A 21,029-nucleotide genomic window follows, 5' to 3' on the forward strand; every position below is an offset into this window, starting at 1 on the left:
TTTTCTGCCAGGGCCAAAGGAAAAAGTCCTGCTGCATTTAAAAACAAAGTGTCTGGGCTGTCCGTGGTATGTTTACAATCACTCCTGGCAGATATTGGCCCTTTCTCTAATGCCTTCTGGAAGGCAGAATATGTGTAGTGGGGACTGTAAATCACTAGGCGGTTGCCTTGTTTTGACTTGAGACACCCAAGAGGAACAGTCATGTTTCTCATAAAAATCGGTGGGATCGTTTCTGAATTCCATCAGCCTTTGTATGTGAGTGCAAAACATTTTCACAGTTTTCTCAGATCCACAAACAGCCTTCTGCTGTAGCTGTCAGCTCCTTGCCCTAACATGGATGAGAAAGGAAGGAGCCAGAGACCTGGTAAAAAAGACAATCTTAACAATGAGCAACTCAAGTCATCTTTTTCTAAAAATCACCAACTGCTGATTATAGCTGAAATGGAAACACATGTTTGTTTTTCTGTTGTTTTTTTGTTGTTGTTTTGTTTTTAAATTAGCCACTTGACAAATTCATCTTTGGGAGCTGAGTAAAAGGGGAGATTTCTAAACCTAGAGCACTCTTTGGCCAGTGCCTGTAGTCTCTTTCCTGGCTGTGTTTTAGAGAAAGGGATTTGAGCCACAGGCCTGCCTCCTGTTCTCGTTCTCACGAAGCTGCCTTGATTGTGGCCTCCCAGCCACAAATGCCACGCCACAGGCCTTCTGTGGGCTGCCGGCCTTCAGGACAGAGGCCTACCTCAGTCTGCCACAATTGTGCACGGACTTAGCCTCCCTTGGAGGGCTCACAGGTCTTGGGGACTCAACCTGGGCTTTAAAAGTACAAAGAGCACCTCTGGCTGCCCAGGGAGCTGCAGTTCTTGCTGATTCTCTCTGCCCTTCCTTCCTGCCCTGTTTCAGCCATCATGGAGCCCTGTCTGATTTGGGGGGTAGATTTCTGTAAAGAAGGTAGAAAGTCAGTTTTCTATAATCTGTGAAGTTGTGAAAAAGCCACTATCATGGTTTTTACATCAAATATTGCAACATTTCAAAAATAATAAAGGTATTTTCCTAATTAGTAGGTTGTTTCTGACTGCTTTCAGCCTTAGTGAGAGTCTGCCAAGTATGCCCTGTTACTAAAAATCTTATCCTCGCTTCCCTTCCTTGTTCGAGGTAGTGGTTTGCTGAACAGCATGTGTCACCTGGACATCTAGTAGGTATTAGATTTCTCATCATTGATTGAACACATATGAACACCTACCAGGTGCCAAGCATTAGAAATAGGAGCTCCCGGGACCAAGGTCAAAAGGCCCCTGCCCTCCTGGAGTTGAGGTCTGGCAAGGTGGGGATATAGACAGGCATTCTCAGGAATGAGGTTGGATTATATGGCATTATTATTTTTTTTAAAAAGATTTTATTTATTTATTCATGATAGACATAGAGAGAGAGAGAGAGAGAGAGAGAGAGAGAGAGAGAGAAAGAGAGAGGTAGAGACACAGGCAGAGGGAGAAGCAGGCTCCATGCTGGGAGCCTGACGTGGGACTCGATCCTGGGACTCCAGGATCGCACCCTGGGCCAAAGGCAGGTGCTAAACTGCTGAGCCACCCAGGGATCCTTGGATTATATGGATTATAAAGGAGTTTTGGGAAATACTTGGCAAGGAGCCTAACATAGTCTGGGGTCAGGAAATACAGCAGTCAACATGTAGCACTGCAGAACACCTGTGGGTACTGATTTCTTTCATCCTGACAACAGATGAGATATTAAAGTCCCGGAGAGCTTCATAGCTTGCCCAAGGAAGCTATAGAAGTGGTCATTGGAAGTGGTATAGAGCTGGGAGCTGTTCTCATAACCATCATCCTCGACGGCTCCCCTGGCCTTCCAGAAGAGGTGATGTTCAACTGACACCTGACAGAGCCATCTATGTTAGGCTAAGAGATGGAGGAAGAGTGTTTCAGGCAGTGGGAGCAGCACATGTGAAGACCTAGAGTTCTCGCTGGAGAAGCTAAAGGCAGGAAAGTCACTCAGGAAGAGGCTGTGGTGAGAAATGGGGCTGGAGAGGTGGGTAGGGGCTAGATCATGAAAGACTGCCAACGCTATGCGCCAAGGAGAGCCATTAAGTTTTAAGGAAGGAAATAATAGGATCGGGTTTGGTTCCCGGTAAGATCACTTTGGCTCGTGGTTGCAGAATAGATTTAGTGTGATTTTGCGGATTAAAAGAACTGACACAGTAGGGCTCGTCACAGAGCAAATATAGCTGGTGTATTTCAGCTGCTGTTATTAGTTTTTAATGGCCCCGCGGAGGGAATGAGCATGCAGAGGAGACCTAGCAGCAATGTCCAGGGAAATAGGAGGAAACCCAAACAGCAAAGTGTCATGGAAGCCAAAAGGGAAGTCTTGGTGAGTAGCATCAAATGCTGCCGAGCAGTCAAGATTATACTTCAGAGTATCCACTGGATTTACTGAGTTGGAGATTGTTGGTGAATTTGGTAGGAACAGTTTCATCAGAGCTCACCCCCGGGGGATGTGGACAAAGTCCGACTGCATAGATGTGAAATGTTGTGCACAGTTTCCAGCAATTCTCAGGCAATATCTATTTAAAACCTAGCCTTTTTTTTCCCTGAGGTTTCTGCTCTCCACCCGCACCCTCAGTGTGGAGCAGGGTCAGAGCAATACCTAATAATGAGCGTGGAGCAGGCATAGAGCATATGATGGGGACATGAGGGTGAATAATGAATGGTCCTATCCTCCAGGACCTCCTAGGCTAGTGGGGGCCGTTGGACAGGTACATTTTGATATGGCAAAGGAAATCTCTGGAGTCTGGACGGTTGAAATGAGCAGAAAGGAAGATTAGGACAGAACTCCTTTATGACTTAGTGTGCTTTTTTTTTTTTTTTTGCCTTCCTGGACTCCTTCCTCAATAAAAATATCTAAAATTGTATTTTATGGGGTGCCTGGGTGGCTCAGTTGGTTAAGCATCTGACTTTGGCTTGGGGCATGATCTCAGGGTCTTGGGGTCATGGAGAGTCTACTTGTCCCTCTCCGTCTGCTTGTGCTCCCTCTGTCTCTTTCTCGAATGAATAAAATCTTTAAAAAAGATTATGTTTTATGACTGTGTTGGTATAAATATGAATATATTACTATTAAATACTAAAATGTTTGCTTCTTCTTACAAGCTTGTTTTTTCCTTTGGATTTTAAATGAAATTAAAACATTTTTTTATAATGCGGACTCTACGCCCTGTGCCTACAATGCCCAATGGATGAGTCAACCCTGGACTAGGGTAATGGGTAACAGCGTGAGATCCCTGGGTCGCTGGGAATGGAGAAGTAGGCAGGAGACAAAGATTTATAGTTCTGTTTAGCTCCAACCTGACATCTAAGGCATACCGCATAGGCCAGTCAGCTCCAAGAAAGAGCTAGTTTGGGTGCTGGGGTTTGGGAGCTCAGGGGGCTCTGTTACACATTTTTGTGGAGCAGGAAGAAGCAGTCTCCTTTTTTTTTTTTTTTTTTAAGATTTTATTTATTTGATGGAGAGAGAAAGCAAGCACAAGGAGGGGGAACCGCAGAGGGAGAAGGAGAAGCAGGCTCTCTACTGAGCAGGGGGTCTGATTCAGGGTTCCATCCCAGGACCCCAGGATCATGACCTGAGCGGAAGGCAGATGCTTAACTGACTGAGCTGCCCCGGCACCCCAAGAAGCAGTCTGCTTGCTGACAAATCCCTTCTGGGCCCCTGATGGCGGAGGAGACCAGATGGTGGTTCATTTGGAGCCACCTCACATGGGAGCCCCAGCTGCCTTGGTCTTGTGAAGTAACCCCATCAACCCTCTGTCACTAATGCCGCTATGGGACGGGGTGGGGGGGGGGTGGGGGGGGGTGGGGGGGGTGGGGGGGGGCTTGGGGGAGGGGTGGCAAATGGAATTCCCACAGGTTAGGTCCCTGCTTCTAGAAAGTGCCAAGAATCAATGAGCCGTCAGTTTCCGCCCCACAAAGGGAAGATGTTTTACTCTGTGGGCTTTTGATAAGTGTACATGTGTATGTGAGAGAGACATGGAGTAGGAATGTGGTTCACCGTTGTTTCTGATTAATTCATTTCATTAAACACCGACTGCCTACAAAACCAGGAGTGGGTAAGCAGTTTGTGGCTTAAAAAGACCAATTCAGATCTTTTTCTTTAGAACATGACCCCATGCATCTGAGCCCATTCCTGCCACTAAGCCCTGGAGGTTTGTGTTGGCTTGAAATCAGCTGCACTCACCCTCCCTGTTGCCATGGTGATTCCTGGGCTGGTTGTGGGGAGCTGGGTTCAGCTTCTCTCACACACAAAACCCCAGGACCATGCCCTTCCTTAGCCCCCTCCACAGCCCCTACCCATCTCTCTCCTTGCTCCCCTCCTTTCCACCCTACCCCACCTCGTGAGTTTTCCATCTCTTGGCCTTTGTTTGTTTTTGCTTTTGTCAGTCTCCCTCCTTTGGATTGGTTTCTGTTTGTTTCCAAACTGTCTGGGGCTGTGTACCAGGGAGACAGTGTCCTGGGCTGCCTCTAGCCCTGATCTGGTTAGAATAAGCCCCTCTCCTTTGTATGATCTCCAACCTGACATTTGGAACATCCAAAACAAATCATGACATTCTGAAGCAAGATAGAAACCACCATCCCCACCCACTCCTGTTGGCACTCCTGTCCACCTGGAAAGGATTTTAGAAAATTTCCAGTGTTTTCCACATCATGCAGCCCTGCGGAGGGGAAGCAGCACTTACTGAATACCTACTGCATACCAGGCACTGGTATTTTTGCGTGTTAAAAATCTGGTGGTGAAGGTGATGTTTCCTGCATTCATATTCAGCTGCAAGCTGTCTGAGGGCAGGGTCCAGGCTGTCTTGGTATATCCAAGTATCTAAAATATGGTAGATACTCAAGAAAAGTTTGTTGAGAGAATAAATAGAGGAGAAGATGCAAGAAACTTCCTGCCATAGCAAAGGATAATGATTGAATGTCAGCAAAAGTGATTGAAGTTATTAGACTTGAGAAGAAATGCATTGGCAAGGTCGTGTGGATGGGCAAGCATTTCAGGAAAAGCTGTGGACTTTGGATGCTTGATTTCAGACTCCCATTTGCTCTCTCTACCTTTTCGGAGTAGTCGGGCAGAGGAGTAAAGGGGGCAGGACAGAGCCTTTTATTTTACAGAAAAGGCTCAGAGTTAAAATTTTATTTTAAAGATTTTATTTGTTGATGAGAGATACAGAGAGAGAGGCAGAGACATAGGCAGAGGGAGAAGCAGGCTCCATGCAGGGAGCCCGACACGGGACTCGATCCCGGGTCTCCAGGATCACGCCCCAGGCTGAAGGCAGGTGCTAAACCACTGAGCCAACCAGGCTGCCCAAGGCTCAGAGTTAAAATGCAAGTAGTCCCGTAGGGCACCTGGGTGGCTCAGTGGTTGAGCACCTGCCTTTAGCTCAGGTTATGTTCCTGCAGTCCTGGGATCGAGTCCCACATCAGGTTCCCCTCAGGCAGCCTACTTCTCCCTCTACCTATGTCTCTGCCTCTCTCTCTGTGTCTCTCATGAATAAACAAATAAAAAAGAAAGATTAAGCTACTGATCTGATGCGTATTCATAGACACATGTGACTGGTATTAGTCTTTTCTAAGAACAGGATTTAGGAATGAGCCGGGGAAGAGTGGTGGTAAAGAGAAAGCATCCACTGGAGGTTCAAGGGCAAGAGATATGAGGGGGGCAGTGGGAGAGAGGGAAGGCCTGAGCCACTGGAGTCAGACTTCTTTCAATGCCCATGTAGCCAAGGGAAGACCCGGGTGTCCACTAGTGGAGACAGGAAGGAGGCAAGGCCGGTCTGAATTCCTGGGAAGTATAGATTACAGATCGGCTTAAAGATTTAGTTTTACTGTTCTTAGGCAAATATCAGCTATCCCAAAAAGGCCCAGTAACACATTGCCTGTCAGAGATCCACAGGGATTTAAAACTAGCACAGGCCTCAGCCAATCAGCAGGCTGCATTCCTATGGCCTTTGTGACTGGCTCAGATGCCGACATGTGCCCCAATAGGAGACTAAGTTTTTTGCAGGGGCTGCTGGGAAAGAGGCTCTTGCATTGGCCAGTACCCCCCACCCTGCGACTTGCTACCCTTGACCCCCATCCCCACCCTACCTCCTTCCTCCATGAGAGTCTGGTCCTGGTGTTACTCTCAATGGAGAGCAGAGCCTAGAGAGGAAGAGAAACGGAGTCCTGATGATGTTGAGTACTAAGTTGGGTTGTGCCTAAAGCTGGACTTCTCACTGTGCAACCAGTAAATTCTTTTTATTTAAGAGTTTAAATTGGATCTTGTGGGGATACAGTGGGGAGAAGTCCTTAACTAACACCCTTTGCCATCCTGGAACTTCATTATTTTTGGTGTCAACCCTTTATTAAATACATAGAAAGATGAATTCCAAACCAATGAGTCAGGATTGATGAATTTTTCCTGACACCCTCCCCGCCCCTCCCCCCACACACTTGGACAAGGCACTCAGATCTGTGCAAAATGAGAAATGGGCAAAACACACCAAAAACTCACTGCATTCTGGGGTCTTCTGTAGCTTTGGCATCAAGGGCCTCCTTGGGTCAACTTGGACTATGCTCCAGAAAGGCTTCCAGCCTAAAGAAGCCCAGGGCACTCAGATCTGGGAGCATCAATAGGTAATGCGACCAGGGCAGATGTAAGCTTCACTGAAGGGGCCTGGCTCTCAAGAAGACCAGAAGTTGGGTCTGCTCCAACACAAAGAATGGGAGAGAAAGGCACTACCATTTCTCCAATGCCTCCTGCATGGTGGGTGTATTGAAAGAATTACTTAATCTTCACAGGATCCTCGTAAGACAGATACCATAATCTTTCTTTTACAGAAGAACCAGACCTGGAGGGGTGACTTGCCCAAGGTGAAAAGGCCCGAAAGAGGCCACACCAAAGCCGGCTCTGGAGCTAGAGTAATAAGAAAGGCAGATAAGCACAAGGCTGCAGCTTCTACGGCCTGTCTGAGCAAGAAGGATCCAGGCTGGTGTAGGGAGGTCGGAATGGGCAATACTAAGTCTGGGGGCTGCAGAAATGAGTTCCCTTCCTAGGCCCTGCCATGTCTCCCATCTCATAAGCTGGGGGCATCTGGGGTGCTGGGAGGGGGACCATAAGAGGTCTCACCCGACAGCCACACTATTAGCAAGAGCTCAGGGTTCAGCTCCATTCACCTTCCCGCCCATTGCTGCAGGCCCAGGAGGTGAGCTCAGAGGCACATGGCATAGAATGTGGGGCAGGGAGGGGTGGGCCCTCTCTTCCACCCCTGCTGCCTTCTCGGAGCTCGGGCCATCATCCTGCTCTGATTAAGCTGACTCCTTGGAGTCCTCAAATGCAGGGGCTGCCAGCAGCCAAATCCCCCTGATTGTCTGGGATGTTCCCGACAGCAGAGAATAAACAGTCTCCCCTGTCCGGCCAGCTGTGCTGAGCAGCATTCCTGTCTCTTGGCCCACCCAGTTGGGTGGGGCTGCAGTCCTGCGTCTACCTCCAGCAGAGGCTTGGCGAACCTGGTGAGAGGGTGGAAAAAGAGAGGAGAGGTCACTGTCTCCCGGCCACACGGGACATTCTCTTGCCTGAGTCCTCATTTTGCCTCAGCATGAGGCACCTCAATTTCAAGCCACTCCTGGCACAAGCTCTGTGCTTGTAATAATGGCCCTGTGACTTAAGAGGAGGCCCACACCAGGCTACTGGCCCCAGGGGTTGGAGCCCCTCACCCTTCCCCAGAAACCGCCTGGGGAATTTGAGACTCCTATATCATTCTAGCTACATCTGAAGGCATCACACCCAAATGGTTCATTTTATGGAGGAGGATGCAGTGAGTCAGCAACAGAAGCAGGACCAGACGCTGGAACTTTCACTGCTATCCGCTGTGGATGGTGTGGCTGGAATGGCAGAGGGGCTTTGAGTGAGAGGGGCGGCCCATGTTTTTAGAGAGGAGCAGAGGTGTTTTCATCCTACGCCTGTTTTGGAGATCAGGCTTGTGGCCGAGCCATTTCCTGAGGAAGTAAGGCCTCTGGAAAAGCACTGTTCACCAGCCCCTCCTAAATCATGCTTTTGGGAGCAGAGCTGGGGCAGCAGGACCTGAGTGGGGCTCTGTTACTGTTCAGAGGCCAGTGCCCAGCCTGGGCTTGGCAGGCTATGGGTGGTGCCCGGGGACAGAGGGCAGAGTCCTTGGCAAGGGGGAGCACCCCCAGCACACACCATGTGCAGAGGCCAGAGTCCTTGGCAAGGGGGAGCACCCCCAGCACACACCATCTGCTTCTCTGCTGTAGGACTCTGGCCTGGGATTGCGGAGGAGGAGAGACAGCAAGCAACCTTTCCTAGCCAGTCTGCAGAAGGAATTCCTCTAGGAGCTCCCTCTGGCCGCAGACAGAGGGGGAAGGAGGCAGACAGTGTGGGAGCCCAGGGGTCTCTGTGGACAGGTGTCTCGCTCCCAGTATGTCTCAGGCCTATAGCTTTGTCTAGCTGCATGTATCAGTATGAGTTTATGTGACCATATGTCTGTCTGGCTGCATTTCTGGTTGGAGCTGGGTTCCTCGGCGGGAAAGCGTGTACTTATGTGTTTGCCAGGTTATCTGTGAGCCCACATCTCTGTGTAAACTTATGTATGTGGGTATGTGCAAAGGAATGTGGGGGCCTCTGCACAAATGAGTCAGGTCTACACCTGCCAACATGTTTCTGTGGGAGTATGCATTGTGGCATTTAGGTTATTTTGGTATAAACATGTACCCATCTTTCTAGATGTAAGATTAGGCATATGTGTCTCTGGGAGCATGGGTAGATATTTGTCGATAATGTGTGGGTGAGTGCCTAAAAGGGTGTATGCCTATTTACATTTGTGCAGAAGTCTTCATTCACTCATTCAATTCATTCACAAAATGATTTTCTCATTTATTAGCAGCCATTTGTAAAGTGCTTGCTCCATGAGCACTGGGCACTGGGAATTTAGAAAGGTTTCCAAGGCAGCACCTAACATTTGCAAGAACCAGGGCAAGAGTACAAATGAAGGCTTACATTCGTATGTCTAAATATTTAAATATTATAAGTCACAACAACAAACTGTTAAATAAGATACTTAATCCCAATAAGCCAGAGGGCTGGGTTTGATTTTGAATTCCCAACTCCTCTGACTTCTGTGCTGGAATTCAACAACACAGAACAAGGGGCACTGATCTGAGTTCAAGCCACTGTCCTATGCTCAATTTAAGACTCACTCTGTGAGGGACGCCTGGTGGCTCAGGGCCTAAGCGAGTCTGCCTTTGGCCCGGGGCATGATCCTGGAGCTGGGATCGAGTCCCACATCGGGCTCCCTGCATGGAGCCTGCTTCTCCCTCTGCCTGTGTCTCTGCCTCTCTGTGTGTGTCTCTTGTGATTAAATAAATAAAATCTTAAAAAAAAAAAAAAAGACTCTGTGATCTGGCCTCATTTTCCTCACCTGTAGAATGGAGGACTGTGTTACCATGTCTTTAACTTACAGGCCTTGCTTGGTTTACAGGAGTGTAATTAATTTCCTGAGTTAATTATTCTCCAGAAGTCAAATAGAGGAATGCTTAACTGTAGAATCTGTGGGTTCAGACAGAATTGAGTTTGAATTCCAGCTCTGCTGTATACCAGCTGTGTCTCCTTTATTATTTTTTTAAAGATATATTTACTTATTTTAGAGAGAGAGCAGGGAAGGGCCAGAGGGAGAGAAGCAGACTCCCTGCTGAGTCTGGAGCCCTACACTGGGCTTAATCCCACAGCTCCAAGATCATGACTTGAGCTGAATTAACCAACTGAACCACCCAGGTGCCCTGCTGTGTCTCCTTTAGAGTTACTTAATTTCCCTTAGAGTTATGAGGATTAAATAAAATAATGTGCATACAGTGTTGAGTACTGTCAGGTTCACATTAGATGTTCAATAAATATTGGCTTCTGTCCTTGTCAAGGCTCTTTCCAGCTTCCATACCTTACAAATTCTGGATTCAGTAGACATCTTGATTGATTAAAATGTTTGGGACCATATGTTTAGGGAGTTCTGGCCTTGTTGAGGGTGGGGGATGGTGGCAGGGACAGTTGGATGAGAAAACCAGTGCCTTCTAAGCTGCCACTCCAGATCTGTGTGTGAGCCATGCCTTCTGTCCCATTCTCCGATGTGGACCCCTTGACATTTTCTCAGTCTTAGGTCAAGTGCTATGAAGCGCAGGTTCAACAGCGTCTTCTGACCCGATTTTGCCCCTGAGCCCCTCCCTGGTGCTGTAGGATGCTGAGCTAAGTAGGATCAAGCTACCGGGCAGGGCTGGGTCAGGTAAGGCCTCAGGCTCCCCAACATGTCTGGGCCTGCCTGACCAGCCCCAATAGTGGGCAGATCCAGCTAGGCAGCAGAGGGCACCTGTCTCCTGTGATTGATATTCCTGGGAGGGCATCGCTCTGCTGCTGGCACAGCTAGCCTTGGGATCTTGAAGCGCTGGGGTGCCTACGGAGCCCCCTCAATGGCTCCTGTCCTCTCAAGGTCCCTAGAATGGCTGAGTTCCAGCGGAACACTATGCAGAGAATTGGGGAGGGACAGTGCCTCTCAGCCAGGGCTGGTGGGGGTGACCATCTTGGGAATCCCCTGGAACCTGTGAAAACTGGCGGCTCTTGGGCTCTCCTGAAATATCCCTGACCCGAAGGGAATGAGGGAGGGGTCCAGGGCCTGGCCAGGGTTGCTGAATTGGGAAATGCTTTGAGTATGAGCTCAGGGTAGCTGAGGCCATGAGGGAGATGGTGAAGGAGAGGGTCTGCCCTTGAGGTCATGGCAGCCATCCCTCTGATCCCATGCACAGCGGGTGTGGGAGAATTGTTTTGAAGATCTCCTGGCTCCTGGGATTACTGGGGAGGTGGGAGCAACGTAATCTCCAAAAGGTCCTCTGGGGGGGGGGGTCCTTGTGATCGCTCCCCCACCACCTCTAAGCCACTCAATTTGGGGCTAGAACTGGGATTTTTCCTCTTTAAAAAAAAAATGAAAGCAAGGGAGGAAGTGGTGGGTTGAGGCCAAAATAATGTTTAAGGAAATTTCTGCTTCATGCTGGCTAGGATAGGGAATGTCTAGTCAAAGAGCTGCTGACAGCCAGGGTCCCTGTAAGTAAACAGACTACCTCTGATGGCAGCCGTGAGCTCATTTCCCTCAGCAGTGTGTGAGGAGGATGATGTCACTAGAGCAGGGCCTCCTAGTCATGGAGTTTGTCAGTGAGCGGGAGTGAATCTCAGGGATTGCTGGCCGCCTGGGTGCTGCTGCCTAGTTACTGCAAGCAGCTGCTTCCCACACAAGCAGCTCTGACACCCTCCTGCACATACTCATCTATGATGGGACTCCAGCCACACCAGGACCCATAGCCAGGGATGTTCTTTGGGAAACTTGGATTAACTGTGAAGCCTCTAGATTCCATGTGAGGTCTCTTCCTCACCCAGAGAGCTGGGCCCCCTCTGGTCTATGACAAGGGGCACTTAGGATGGGTTCAGTTGCAAGAAGTGGCCCCTGGAGGTACAGGCTCATGTCCTGCCCCTGTGGAGAACAGGCAAGGGCAACGTGCACCACAGCGTGTCTCCTAGGCCAGGCAGCCAGGTCCAGTGGGGCACTTTCCATGAGCAGAGGGCCAGGTCAGGGGAGGTTGGGAGGTTGGGGAGGAGGTGGAAGAAACCATAAAGCTTTCTCTGTGTCTCTTGCATAGGCTTTTCCTGAGCACTGCAGTCGCCAGGTGAGGCTTTTATGGGGCTTGAAAGGCCTGCGGCAGAGTTGATGAGGAACAGCTGCCAGCCACTGGGCCAGACTCTGTAGCCTTCCCCCACTTGCCCTGTCCCATCCCCCTTTCACCTCCTGGCTGGGCAATCGGGAGCAGGGAACCTCCAACTAGAAAAGTGGGCCAGAAGCTTCTTAGGGTGGCCCTCAGGCTTTCACTTCTTTGTGTCCCCCCAGAATCCTAGCTTGACTTCACATCAGGGCTCCTCAGACACAGATCTACTCCATTGAGCAAACAGCACACTCAGTCCCTGCCTGGCCTACTCCAGGCTGACCAAAAACCTCAGATTGACAGGCAAGCTCACAGAAAACTTACTGCCTGCCTCACTGCCTGACTGACCCACTAAGCGAGTCCACTTAGTCAAAAAAGACTCATTGAACACCTTACTTGTGCCAGGTTTCATGTTAGGTGCAATGGATACAGCAATGAACAAGATAGACAAGATGTCTGCTCTTAGGGAGCTCACAATAAGCAAACAAAATGGTGACAATGTGATAAATATATTACGGATGGGAAGTAAATAGGATTCTGCGTGAGAGAGTATCCAGCAGGCCCTACCATGAATGTAATAGTCAGGGAAGACCCCTTTGACACATAATCTGAGACCTAAGGGATGGAATAAAGAGCCCGTGGAAGAGCTTACCAGAGAGAGGGAAAAGCGATGCCAAAGCCTTGAGTTGGGAAAGAGTTTAGCATAATCTTGGAATAACCAGAAGACCAATGTGGTTGAAACATGGTATGTGAGGGGAAGGTGCTATGTAGATGAGGCTGGGAAGGAGGGCAGGGAGAGACCAGACAGGGCCTTGTAAGCTACAGCAAGGGTTCAGGTAAGTGTTTGGAGAAACCCTAAGGGCTTTAAGCAAAAGTGTGACACATACTCAAGAAGAGATAGATAACATGAATAGCCTTATATCCAATAAAGAAATTAAATTTATAGTTAAATATCTTTCCGTGAAGAAAACTCCAGGCCTAGATGCCTTCACTGGCGAATTCTACCAAATATTTAAGGGAGGAAAAAAATACCAGTTTTATATAAAATCTTCCAGAAAACTGAAGAGAAATGAATACTTCCCAACTTATTGTACGAGGCCAGTATTAGTCTGATAGCAAAATCAGACAAAAACATTCCAAGTGGGCAGCCCGGGTGGCTCAGCGGTTCAGCGCCACCTTCAGCCCAGGGCGTGATCCTGGAGAGACCCGCGATCGAGTCCCACTTTGGGCTCCTTGCATGGAGCCTGCTTCTCCCTCTGCCTGTGTCTCTGCCTGTGTCTCTGTCTCTCTCTCTTTCTGTCTCTCATTAATAAAATCTTAAAAAAAAAAAAAATTCCAAGGAAAGAAAACTACAGACCAATATCCTTTAGGAACACAAATGCCAAAAAGTAAAAATAAAAATTCTAGCAAGTAAATCCAGCAGTGCATAAAAGGATAATTCAATAGTTAAATGGGATTTATTGAGAAATATCAGGTTATCAGGTTGGAGAAATATTTGAATATCAGTTAATGTAATTCACCATATTAACAAACTTAAAAAGAAAGAAAACACATATGATCACTTCAATGATGCAGGAAAAGGATTCGACAAAATCCAACATTTTATTCTTGATAAAAACCCTCAGCAAAGTAAGAAAAGAAGGGGACTCCTTCAATTTGAAGTCCCTCAGCCTGGTATCTATGAAAAACCTAAGGCTAACGTCATAGTTAATGGTAAAAGATTGAATACTTTGGGGAAAAGATCATCTTTTCAACAAATGGTGCTGGAACGACTGGATATCTGTGTGCGGGAGAAAAATAAACCTCTACCCTTACCTCACAGCATACACAAAACTAATTCAAAATGGATCACAAACCTAAATGTAAGAGCAAATTTATAAAACTTCTAGAAGAAAACATAGGAGAAAAATCTTTATAACTTGGGGTTGGACAAAGAATTCTTAGATATGACACAAAAGCAATAAAAGAAAAAGCTGACAAACTAAATTCATTACAAAGTTTTGATTTCTAGAAGATACCATAAAAAAAGTGAAAGTCATGTAGGAGAAAATATTTGCAAAACATATATCCAACAAAAGACTTGTATCTAGAATATATGTATATATATTTTTAAAATATTTATTTATTTATTTATTTATTTATTTATTTATTTATTTATTTATTCATGAGAGACAGAGAGAGGCAGAGACATAGGCAGAGGGAGCAGAAGCAGGCTCCATGCAGGGAGCCCCAGGATCACACCCTGAGCCGAAGGCAGATGCTCAATCGCTGAGCCACCCATGTGTCCCTAAGAATGTATTTTTTAAAAACCTCTTTATATACCCAGGATACATAAGAACAAAGGATTTATACCTAAAATATATATATATATATATATTTTTTTAAAGATTTTATTTATTCATGAGAGACAGAGAGAGAGACACAGAGAGAGAGACACACAGAGAGAGAGAGAGAGAGGCAGAGATACAGGCAGAGGGAGAAGCAGGCTCCATGCAGGGAGCCCGACGTGGGACTCAATCCCGGGTCTCCAGGATCACACCCTGGGCTGAAGGCGGCGCTAAACCGCTGAGCCACCTGGGCTGCCCCTAAAATATATTTTAAAAGTATATGCAGCTCAGCAAAAATTTTGGACAGACATTTCTCCAAAGAAGATATACAGATGGCAAATAAGCACATAAAAAGATGTTTTCTTGGTTATCAGTGAAATGTAAATTAGAACACAATGAGACAGCACTGCACACTCACTAGAAAAGTTAAAATTAAGAAATTGACTATAACAAGCATGTTGGCAAGCATGTGGAACAGCTATAACTCTTCTTTTTTTAAAAAAATATTTTATGTATTCATTAGAATACACAGAGGAGAAGGAGAGAGAGGCAGAGACAGGCAGAGGGAGAAGCAGCCTCCATGCAGGGAGCCTGACGTAGGACTCTATCCCGGGTCTCCAGGATCATGCCCTGGGCTGAAGGCAGCGCTGAACTGCTGAGCCACTGGGGCTGCCTTTTTTTTTTTTTTTTTTTTTAAGCTATAACTCTTCTACATGGCTTAAGGGAATGTAAACTGTATAAACACTTCAGAGAACAGTTTGGCAATTTCTCAAAAAGTTAAATATAACACCTCTTCCATGATCCATTCCTTCCTTCCCTAGGAATTTACCATTAAGTCCACACATGAATGTTTATAGCAGCTTTATATATGACAGCTAGAAACTGGGAACAACCCAAATATCTATTATCAGGTGAATGGTTAAACAAATTGTTGTACATCCATACAATGGAACGCTATTCAACAATAAAAGCAAACAAACTATTGATACAGTGGACAACATGGATGAATCTCAAAGTCATTAAACCACATGCAAAAAAGAGAATATACTATATTATTTCATTTATGTAAAATTCTAGAAAATGTCAACTAGTCTGTAGTTATAGAAAGCGGATAAGTGGTTGCCTGGGGATAGGAGGTGGGGGAGGGAGGGTTGGATTTCTAAGGAGCACAAGGAAACTTTTAGGATGATAAATATGTTCTTTATGTTCATGAGTGTATATGTATGTCAAAACTTATCCAAGTGTATATACTTTAAGTGTACAATAAAATTGTATGTCAACAATATCTCAATAAAGTTGTTCAAGAAAACTGCAGTCTGATCTAATTTGTGTGTGTGTAATTTCTTTTTTAAAGTAGGCTCCAGGGATCCCTGGGTGGCGCAGCGGTTTGGCGCCTGCCTTTGGCCCAGGGCGCGATCCTGGAGACCCAGGATCGAATCCCACATCAGGCTCCCGGTGCATGGAGCCTGCTTCTCCTTCTGCCTATGCCTCTGCCTCTGTCTCTCTTTCTGTGACTATCATAAATAAAAATTAAAAAATAAAAATAAAAAAAAATAAAGTAGGCTCCAGGGATCCCTGGGTGGCTCAGTGGTTTAGCGCCTGCCTTTGCCCAGGGTGTGATCCTGGAGTCCCGGGATGGAGTCCCACATCAGGCTCCCTGCATGGAGCCTGCTTCTCCCTCTGCCTGTGTCTCTGCCTGTCTGTGTGTGTGTGTGTGTGTGGGGGGGGGTGTATGTGTCTCATGAATAAATAAATCTTTAAAAAAAAAAAAAAAAAGTAGACTCCCAGCATGGGGTTTGAACTCATGACCCTGAGACCGAGATCTGAGTTGAGATCAAGAGCCCAATGCTTAAAAAAAAAAAAAAAAAAAAAAGAGCCCAATGCTTAACTGACTGAGCCACTAAGGTGCCCCTGTGTGTGTTTTTTAAACTCACTCTGGCTGCTGTGAGAAGGGACTGTGGCGGCCTAAGTGTAGAAGCTGAGAGTCCTTAGGAGCCTGGGGCAGTCGTCTGGGTAAGAGATACTAGTGACTGTGATGGCAGTGGAAATGGGGGGGAGTGGACAGATTTGAGAAACATTTTGAGACTTAACAAGATTTGCTGGCGGTTGTTATATACAAGACATGAGGGAAATGGAGAAATTGAGGATGGCTACAATATTTCCAAACCTTGAGCACTGGGTGGCTGAAGACATCTGGCCAGGAAGATCTGTGGGTGGGGAAATGGAAAGGGCAGAGTACAAGAGTTTTCTTTTCTTTTCTTTTCCTTTTTTTTTTTTTTTTAAGATGTTATTTATTCATTCATGAGAGACACGGAAAGATAAGCAGAGACACAGGCAGAGGGAGGAAAAGCAGGCTCCATGCAAGGGAGCCCGATGCGGGACTCGATCCTGGGAATCCGGGATCAGGCCCTGAGCCAAAGGCAGAAGCTCAATCGCTGAGCACCCAGGCCTCCCAAGAGTTCTCTTTTCATCTACCTGCAGAGATGGCTGGGTTCCATGAGAAGAGTCTGGGTAGAGATAAAATTTGGAGGATATTAGCAAATAAGTGGTTCTTTGATGCCAAGTGAATGGATGAGATCACACAGGGAGAAAGACTAGACAAAGAAAGCTCTGAGGACTGAGACGGGGGCATTCTAACATTGGAAATTCCCTGAAGGAGCCTGCAAAGCCCCTCAGGAAGGAACAAGTAGAGAAGTACCCAACTATATTCATTTCCTCTGGCTGCTCTAACAAATTACCACAAACAGTGGCTTAAAACAGGCAGAAATTTATTCTTCCACAGTTTTGGAAGGCAGAAGTTCAAAAACCAGATCACTGGGCTGAAATCAAGGTGTCAGGAGGGCCACACGCCTTCTGAAGGCTCCAGGGGACAATCCGTTCCTTGACTCTTAGAGCTTCTGGCAGCTGTTGGCATTTCTGGGCTTGTAGCCATACCACTCCAATCTCTGTCTCCATGGTCACATTATTTCCTCCTATTCTGTCCATTTCAAATATCCCTCTTCCTCAGCCTTAAAAGGAACGTTTGTCATAGGATTTATGGTCCACCCAGATAATCAAGGATCATCTCCTAATCTCAAGATCCTGAACTTAATTACATTCAAAAAGACCTTTTTTTCTTCTTTCTCTTTTTTTCTAAATAAGGTAATATTCACAGGTCCTGGGGATTAGGATATGGATACATCTTTTGGGGGCCACTATTCAACCAACTATACCAACTAACTGACAGACTAATTAATAATGCAAAGGAGTGACTAATTAATAATGCAAAATGGGAAAACTTCCTGTGCCTGAGAAGAGGGTCAAGTAAGAGAGTCAGTTGTCAAAGTGATTTTTAGGATGCAGGTCTGTTCACATCATTCTAGTTAGTGACCCTACCCAACAGCTTCCTGCAGCTTTAAGGCCAAACACTAATATCCTTGCCTAGTCTACAAAGTCCAAGGGCCTGGCCTCAGCCCACCTCAGCAGGCTTGTCTCACACTGCTCTCCTCTGCTATCTTGCCTCCAGCTGCCTCTCTGGCCACCTTTCCTCCTGTCCCAGGGCCAATGGTTGTTGTTCTCTCTGCCTGGAAGGCCCTTCTTCAACCCACTTCACAGAGTTAGCATCCACTAATGCTTCAGATCTCAGCTCAGAAGTCTTTGCTTTGGGGAAGTCTTCCTTGATCCCTGGTCCATGTCATACAAATGTGTGATATAATTTCTCATGGTTCCCTGCATTCCTCTTTCATAGGACTGTCAAAGTCTACAATTGCATACATATCTGTAACACTATTTTATTAGTATGTATCTCTGCCACTAGACTGTAAATACCATTAGGGCAGGGTTTGTGACTTACCACTATCCCAAGTGCCTTGTCCAGTGCTTGGCACACAGAAGAGGTATATAATGGTTTTAAAACATATCTGCAATTTTTTTGACACGCTTCCCACCAAGAGATAGAGTCTAGCTGAACTTCCCTTAAATTAGAACTGGTCTAATGACTTGCATATAATTAACAGAATGTGGCAGAAATGATGCTTTGGGACATAGAAGGCTAGGCCATAAAAAAAGTTAATATGGCTTCCTCCTGGCCGGCTCTTTTCAGATGTTCCCTTTTAGATCCCAGTTTCCATGCTGTGAAGATGCCCGGGCCACATGTAGATGTTTCAGCCAAAAACTCCACTGAAAATCTAACCTACAGCCAGCATCAACTGTGAGACATGTGCTGAGGAGGCTTTGAGAGGATTCCAGCCTTAACCGCCTTCAGACTACAACTGCCTGAAGACACCTGAGCAAGAGTTACCTAGCAAACCCAGTTAGTCCTAGAGCCATGAGAGATAAAAATAAATGATTGTTATTATTACAGAAGCTACTAAGCTTTGGTATGATTTGCTATGTAGCAGTAGATAGCTAGAATGGAGTCCAATAGATATTTACTGAGTGAATAAAGGTGGAGAGATCTGGTTGAGGAATCTCACTTGCACTTTAGCTCTATGCCGATGACCACTCTCAGTTATTCCTTCCCCAGGAGGCCCTGGAGATCCCTGAAGCCCCAATTTAGAACCTCAAAGGTCTGTACTCCTCATAGCCACCCAAAGGGAGACTCCTGGAAACTCTCTGCTCAGAGTACAGAGTGAGGCATGGTCATTACAAGTTAGTTCTGGCAAGAACTTCAGAGAACATTCATTTCACTGTGGGTTCTTAATCTTGGGCCCATGCATGGTTTCAGGGGAGCACTTTTTCTCTTTCAGAAGCACTTTTTCTCTCTGTATATGTGTATTTTCCTGGGGTTAGAGTTTCCAGGCTCTAATTTTTACCAGATTCTTAAGAGGTGTGTGTCCCCAAAGTGCTAAGAACTACTGATCTAGTTCAATTATCTCAATGTCTAGGTTAAGAAACTGAGGACATTTCCTTTCGTAGTAACAAAATGGACTAGGTACCCTAAATGAGCTTCCTTCTTTTTTTTAAAATAAAGATCTTATTTATTTATTTATTTGAGAGAGAGAGAATGAGCAAATGAGAGAGAGAACATTAGTGGGGGGAGAGGCAGAGGAAGAAGCAGATTCCCCATTAGCAGGGAGCCTAACTCAGGGCTCAATCCCCAGACTCCAGGATCATGACCTAAGCTTTAGGCAAACACTTAACTGAGCCACCCACGAGGCCAATGAGCTTCCTTTGGAAAACAGTTCTGTATGAGGTAAAACAAAATTTTTAATTTTTTAAATTAATTTTTTGAGGGGGGTGCAGAGGGAGAGGGAGAGAGACTCTGAAGCAGACTCTCCGCTGAGCATAGTGCCTGAGGTGGGGCTTCATCCCATGATTCAGAGATCATGACCTGAGCTGAAAGCAAGAGTCAGATGCTTAACTGACTGAGCCCAGGCACATCCATCCTGTTTTATTTAAGAACAAATTAAAGATGTTGATTAACTTTAGACTTAGACAAATAAAATATGCATGTCAGAAATTTCTAGTGTAACCACTAAACACAGCAAAAAAGGTATAATTTGCAAACTAGTTAAAGAGAAAAGTGGAATAAAGAAAAATAAGAAAACAAGAAAGAATAGAAAAAGAAACCTAGAAAATAAAAAATAACAGGTTAGAAATACATACATGCATACCTATAAATAAATACATAAATGTATTTGTATGTATGTATCAGTGTTTTAATAAATATAAATGGAATTTAAGCTTCAATTAAAAGAAAGAACTGCCAAACTAGACAAGGTAATGAATCTAGTTATAAGCTTATATTCACAAGAGACATATTTAAAGCATGAGAGCACAGAAAGTTTGAAAGTAAAAATTTGTCAAACATTAATCAAAGGAAGCTATACATCTATGTTAATTTTAGTCAAAGTAGACTTTCTTTAAGACAAAAGGCATTATGAGAAACACAAGGGTCACTTCATAATGATAAAAGGTTCAATTCATCAAAAAGAATAATCTTAATTTTTTTTAAAGGATTTTATTTATTTATTCATGAGACACAGAGAGAGGCGTCGAGACACAGGCAAAGGGAGAAGCAGGCTCCATGCAGGGAGCCTGATGCGGGACTCGATCCTGGGACCCCAGAATCAGGCCCTGGGCTAAAGGTGGTGCTAAACCACTGAGCCACCTGGGCTGCCCAAATAATCTTAAATTTATACACATCTAGGGGCACCTGGCCTGGCAGCCTCAGTCGGAAGAGCATGTGACTCTTGATCTTGGGGCTGTGAATTTAAGCTCCACACTGGGTGTAGTGATTACTCGAATAAATAAACAAACTTTTAAAAACACATATACATGTAATAACTTCAAAATAGATAAAGCAAAAGGAAAAAAGCAATGAAAGCAATATAAAAATGGACAAATTTAATAATACAGTCAGAGATGTTACCTTCTCTCTGTAACTGACAGAATAAGTCCACAACGAGTAAGGCTTAGGAAATTTAGGTCCATAAAGGAGAAGTAATAAACTTTCCTTTATCCTTCTGGTCATGGAGTACCTACCGTGTCCCAGAAACTACACTTACCTCTTTCCAATAATCCAGAGAGAGAAAAAATGTTTCTACTTTTATTAGTTAGGAATTTTAGTCCCATTTCATAAATTAGGAGGCTGAGGCTTAGAGGGGTTAAATAATTTGGATAAGGTACTCTTCCTTAGAAACCTTAAATGTCAAATCCTGCACCCAACATAGCCTTCCTACTAGTGGACAACCTTAATCCCCCGACACTTCCTCCTTGGCTTCTTTAATTTCCCAGAGACCTCTGGTCCCACTCTTTTTGTCCCCTCCCATCACACTTCCCTCTTCCCCATCCTGGATCCCTGGAGGGTGATTTGAATCTCTCCCGACCCAGTACTGCTACCCCTGATTCCCTTGCATCCCTATCCTCTTTTTAGTTCCCTGAAGATTTAGAGAGAGAGGGAGCACAACTGGGGGGAGGGGCAGAGGGAGAGTGAAAGAGGGAA

The 21,029-nt window shown here is 45.7% G+C and overlaps 1 protein-coding gene across 1 annotated transcript in view; it reads left to right on the forward strand.

Moving 5' to 3' along the window:
• The window catches only part of LOC121484282 (cartilage intermediate layer protein), a 77,585-nt gene that overhangs the window by 22,307 nt on the left and 34,249 nt on the right, over positions 1-21,029 (forward strand). The gene's annotated exons all lie outside the window — the stretch shown is intronic.

This window comes from Vulpes lagopus, chromosome 2 (genome assembly GCF_018345385.1).
Source record: "Vulpes lagopus strain Blue_001 chromosome 2, ASM1834538v1, whole genome shotgun sequence".
NCBI lineage: Eukaryota > Metazoa > Chordata > Mammalia > Carnivora > Canidae > Vulpes > Vulpes lagopus.